General features: G+C 41.6%; 1 long non-coding RNA gene across 2 annotated transcripts in view; it reads right to left on the bottom strand.

Moving 5' to 3' along the window:
* Nucleotides 1–607: 607 nt before the first annotated feature.
* LOC122426730 overlaps nucleotides 608–6,000 on the bottom strand; it is an 81,548-nt gene continuing 76,155 nt past the window's right edge. For both annotated transcript variants that reach the window (XR_006265230.1, XR_006265229.1), the window contains exon 3: nucleotides 608–2,023. This is a non-coding gene — a long non-coding RNA (uncharacterized LOC122426730). The remainder of the gene's footprint in view (nucleotides 2,024–6,000) is intronic.

The following is a 6,000-nucleotide window of genomic DNA, read 5'->3' as shown; positions in this document are numbered from 1 at the left end:
TATCATTGTTTAGCTCATATCTAGTGCCTCCCCTACCCACTTCATGGGTGATATATTCTTCATTTAGCCACTGCTCTGAGGAGCTGGGGAAACATGCGGGAGTAGACAAAATCAACATATATCTGGCAGCAAGCCCAGCCCAGCCCAGTTTAGATCAGATGAACTCCAGACAACTTGAAGACACATGAATAAGAAATAAAAGAGAAAAATAAATAACATATATTAACATATAGAATCTGGAAAAATGGTCCTGAAGAATTTATTTGTAGGGCAGGGACAGAGGCACAGATGTAGAGAACAGAACTGTGGACACAGCAAATAAAGGAGAGGATGGGACAGATTGAGACAGTAGCATTGACATATATACACCATCATGTGTAAAATACATAGCTAGTGGGAAGCAACTGCATAGCACATGGAGCCCAGCTTGGTGCTCTGTGATGACCTAGAGGGGTAGGATGTAGTGGGACAGTGAAAGGGAGGTTCAAGGGGAAGGGGATATGGATATATATGTATTTATATATATAGTTATTGTACTGCAGAAACTAACACAGCATTGTAAAGTAATTATATTCCAATAAAAAAGGAAGCATACTAAGTTAAAAAGTAAAATAAAACCAAAAGAAAAGGAAGAAAACAAAATTCTTACACACGTATATTCTATATAAGATAAAAATACAGATACAGGTATCTTCTACAGGAACATAATCTGTCACCCTCCAAGGTATTGCAAGTAACAATTTTACCAAATGTTCCTCCACTGAATAAATGAGTCACCAAGAAGTTTCCTTGCTCTGTAACACTTAACCTGGAAGCCAATGGCACATGTTGTAGGTTTGCTATTGCACTCCAGGTCTGGTACCAAGATTTTTATTAGTTGGCATTTGTCATTTATGTTGCAGCAGTAAACTACCCCCAAAAATCTCAGGAGCTTACAGCAGCAAAGTCTTACTTCTCACTGATTCACACTGGCTGTGGCTCTTTTCAATGGATCTTCTTCATCTCGAGATACAGGCTGGAGAAGAAGCCCCTCTCTGGAACATGGTATTCTTACAAAAGAAGGAGAAGACCAACAAAAGCTGGTGATGCCTTTTAAGGCTTCTGCTCAAATGTAGCCCACATTTCTGCTCACATTCCGTGTGGCAAATGCAAGTCGCATGGCCAAAGTTAATCTGTGGGGTGGGTATGTGTAATCCTCTCAACTAAGTTGAGAGTAGCTAATTGAAAACCACAGCACTGCAATACACACCAGACAACAGCCACTTCATCATCCTTCAAGAAGCAGCTCAAAATGTCAGCTTCTCATTATCACTCTGTGGGGACATCTCCCTGTCCTTTCTGTCCCACAGCAGATCTTACAACATTGAGATGTGCAGAAAAACACCTTCAGGACAATGTACTGTCTGCCCTACTACCTAGTGAGCCCTTTGATGGCAGGGAATATCCTTTATTCTATTTTCCCTGTACTTAGCACAGAACTTGAAATTTCATTTATTGATACATTAATGCTTTTAAAATTTATATAATAATACATGGAACCAATTATGAGAGTCAAAAGATGTTAGGAGGGAGTTATATAGGAAGAGAGGGAACAAGACTAGCAACTGAGTTTTGTACTTTTAAAGTAGATATCTAGATCCAGATCCAGAACCAGATATAGGTTTAGGTATAAAATACATATACAAAGGGAATTATAGAGTAGACCACTGAATTTATAAACCTAAAGTTGGCAAGACGTGAAGGGTGGACATACAAAGTGGCAGTCAGTCACCAGCACATGCGTGCATGTGTGCTAAGTCACATGGACTGTACCCTGCCAGGCTCCTCTGTCCATGAGATTCTCCAGGCAAAAATACTGGAGTGGGTTGCCATGCCCTCCTCCAGTGGATCTTCCTGACCCAAGGATCAAACCCACATCTCTATGTCTCCTTCATTCTCGGGTGGGTTCTTTACCACTAGCGCCTCCTGGGAAGTCCCCCACCAGCGCATAGATATTTAAAGCTTTGCGACGTGGTGATGTCTCCTAGGGAGAAAACGGAAAAAGAAAAGATGTCTATTATGTTTCCCGTTTCTTACTTCAGTTCCTAACTTGCCTGAAGTCAGAACTTCAGCTATTGCTTTGAACAGGCTGATTGGTATCTCTTGAATGAGTCTCCTCTACTTAATAAGCCAATCTTGAGTGACTGTAGGTATCTCACTGAAATGGGAGTATATACAGTCTCAGAGCTCTGATTTCATTGTACCCTTAGCCTTACCTCAGCATCAGGCTGGACTGTTTTTGAGAAGGACCATCAAAGGGCATTCCCTCTCACCTTTGACCTTGACCTTGATCCCTGCCACATGTGTCATTCCCATATGTGTCTGTAACTTCCTTCCCTCCTCTTCCCCCATTTATCATGTTGGTAAAAGGTCAAACTTGCGCTGAATGTGTAATGTGTCAGGAACGATAGTGGATGCTTTGCATATGCTATCTCATTCCATCGTCACCATAATTGGTGAGATAAACATTGACCCAATTTACCGATGTCATAACTGAAGAACAGAGAGGTTAGGTAGTGTGACTTAAGTTACAGCTAGTGAGGAGCAGGACTCTTGAATTGGCATCTCAGTGATGAGTCCTCATCTCTATATGAGCCACTGAGCTGTCTCAAAAACAAGAAACCCTTGGGAGCTGATATTCATACTTTGAAGATAAATGTACATGGTAGATAGATAGACAGATAGATAGATATTCAGATACATAGATACACAGATACATAGATACATGGATAGCATATAGATTGATGAAATAGAGATATATAGAGATATTTGGAATTTTATAAAACTCAGTACGTAGTTCCCTACTTTCTTAAATAGGAGATGATGAACAACATAATTTAAACTTTCCTTCATATGTGTATTTTATGCTCACTTTGTGCTCAGCATTGTGTCAAAAGCAGTGTTTTTATTTCAAACTGCCTTTTTGTCCTCTAAAACTGTCTGATGCTGGGAAAGATTGAAGACAGGAGGAGAAGGGGACCACAGAGGATGAGATAGTTGGATGGCATCACCGACTCAATGGACATGAGTTTGAGCAACTCCGGGAGTCAGTGATAGAAAGGGAAGCCTGAAGTGCTGCAGTCCATGGGGTCACAAAGACTCAGACACGACTGAGCAACTGAACCAAACTGAAAACTGTCAAGGGTCTATAATCTAGTTGAAGAGGAATTAGAAAGTTCTAAGTATTCCCATATATGGACATAAAGAAAGATCATATTAAAAGAAATAGATACATTTTTAAGTGTCGAAGGCTTTCTAATTTGCAAGACATTTTGCCATGCATTATTTCATTTGACCCTCACAATAATGATCACTATTTTACAGGTGAAGAAGCTGAGGCATGGAAAATTTCAATACTTGGTTGATGATTAACCAAATACAGGCTAAAACTGAAGAATGAAACCCAGGGTCTCATCCAATGTCCTCACTAATACCAGGATGCTAACTCAGCACACTCTCAAGTGTTTTGAAATAAAAACACTGCTTTTGACACAACGCTGAGCACAGAATGAGCATACAATACATGTATGAAGGAAAGTTTAAATTATGTTGTTTACCATCTCCTATTTAAGAAAGTAAGGACTGTGTACTGAGTTCTTTAAAATTCCAACTCAGCACATGTGTTACAAAAGTCTCTCCTATTCTTCAAGACAACCAGGGAAAGAGATCCCACTCCCTCCTTCCATCACCCAGGACTCAGCTCCTTAGGAGATGTGGAGTCTTGATGTTTGTTTCTGTTAAGCTGTTGGATTTGGCTGGGTGATGCCTGAGGGAGAGGGTGGCAAGTGAGAGAATGTGTCTGCTTTGCAGCTCTTGCCAGCCCTGGAGAGCTAGCATTTTCTAAAAGAATGCTGGGTTCTCAGAAACACTATTGATAATAAGGTTGCTCATTTTTAAAATAATGTAACCAGATATTCTATGAAAACAGACTTGGTTCCAGGAGGGCTGCTGTGGGATTTGGGTTTAAGGTTTGAGGTGGTTGTTCAAGATGAGCTTTCAGCTGGCCTGCAGACCTGCCATTGGGATTGAAAAAAGCTTGCACAATCAGACCATTGTGGTATTGGAGAAAACTCTGGGCTCCTCAGAGCCTAAACCTGGCACATCCTAAGGTGGACTTTTCACCTCCTGGGATGCTGGTGAGAATGAAGTGTGTGCGTGCGTGTGCCTGCGTGTGTGCGTTTCAAATCAGAGGAAACCAGCTCAGGGATCCCCTCGAGCCTCAGTCAGACTTGGAGAACAATGCAAACACATTTGGACTGAAGAAGAAAACCTGAGGCCAACAGGAAATAGGGTGGCACAGAGCAACTTGCCAGCCTTGGCAAGGATGCAATTTTCCAGAAGACAGAGTTTTGATTTGTGTTTCTACCCCAGGCAGGGCAGGGGGCTCCACAGAGTAACAAATGCAGACTCACACATGACGGGCAAACCTCTATCTCTACTTAGAGAGCCACAGATTCAGAACTGAGTGGGTCATTAGTAGGTCATCCAGCCCAACTCCCTACCTCCTGGACCACTTCTTTCCATCATACCTTTCACCTTGTATCTATTTTCTTAATATCGAATGAGACAGGAAATGAATGCTCACTACATTTAATTATATGCAAGGTGTTTCCCTTCATTCTTGAAGAGAACAACACAGTCTGGTGATAGCTAATATTTATGGAAAGCCTACCAGGGGCTAGCATGGGTCTAAGTGTTGGATACACACTAACATGTTTAATTCTTGCAGAGTCCTGAGTGGTAGGCTGCGGCAAGTATCCTCAGTTTATAGATAAGACAGAGGCAAAGAGAAGGACTCTTGGTTAGTAAGTAGAGGAATTCCAGAGGCCTCCACTAAACCCAAAGACAAGCCTCCAGGCTGGATCCAAACCATGTTCTCCATCCCCAAGCTAGACACCTGTCCTCTCACTGAGGTCATGCTGGAAAGGTTTCTTCCTCTTCTTCTTCCATCTTCTGTCCCCTCCACGGAGCAGAGCCAAAGATGACCATCCACTCTACGGCTTGTCAGAGTCCCCGAAGACCACTATCTCTTAACATTCCATTACCAAAGACTTTAAAAACTTGCCAATCCTTAAAAGTTCACCAACCTAACAAGTTAGTTGATATCTGGTGGTAACAATGTTGGTTATATCTCTGAAAATTAAGATGTGTTGTACCCAACAGTTCTATTTGGTCTCGGTTCTGTTTTACATTGGTGTTTACTACTCTGCAGAGTCTAATTTAATGAGTCATTTCTGCAGGAGCTATGAACGTCAACTGGTAAAATGCAGACTCAGTTCTTGAGATGATGATGAGTTATATTAAACAAAAAAAGATCTTCCCAAAATGCAGTATCAATCATAGTAATCTCTGGCTTACAGTGTACCTAGGTTTTCCTTTTAACCTTTGGAAATCTTGTTTCTCACTATCTTGCTACTCTCTGCCCCCTTCCACTGGAGATTCCAAGAACAAAATCTCAGTAACACAAATCTTCCTGAGGAGACTGCACACCCTTCTCTGAACACACTTTCTTAGACCTCCCACTCCAACCCCTCTACCCTGCAAAGTCCTTCTAATCTTTAAAATGTCCTCACCTCCTCCAGAATCCCTTCCCCAGAGGATGTCTTGGAGGTCAGGTACACCTCCTGAAGGCTCCCACCATATCTTGAGCTACAACCCACATCACAGCACTCATCTCTTCAGATTGCTGTTGCCAGAATCCTTTAGCCATGTGAGTTCCTTGAGGCAAGGACTATGTTCCTTTTACTTTGCATTCTCAGAGTCTGACATTGTTCCTTGTATATAGCAGATACTCAAAAAGTACTTGGTGAGTGAATGAGTCACTTTTATAAATCCACTAGCTTAAATGTGTTTTAAAGCTTTGAATGGGCTGAGGTTTGTAGGCCAGACACCCTAGGTCAAATATGACATTCGCAGTAAGACAGAAGGAGGGGCTCAATTAAACTAATTGGGATTAATATC

Source organism: Cervus canadensis, chromosome 24 (genome assembly GCF_019320065.1).
Source record: "Cervus canadensis isolate Bull #8, Minnesota chromosome 24, ASM1932006v1, whole genome shotgun sequence".
Lineage (NCBI taxonomy): Eukaryota > Metazoa > Chordata > Mammalia > Artiodactyla > Cervidae > Cervus > Cervus canadensis.
The sequence above is the reverse complement of the archived record's forward strand: the minus strand, read 5'-3'. Positions and strand labels throughout refer to the sequence as shown.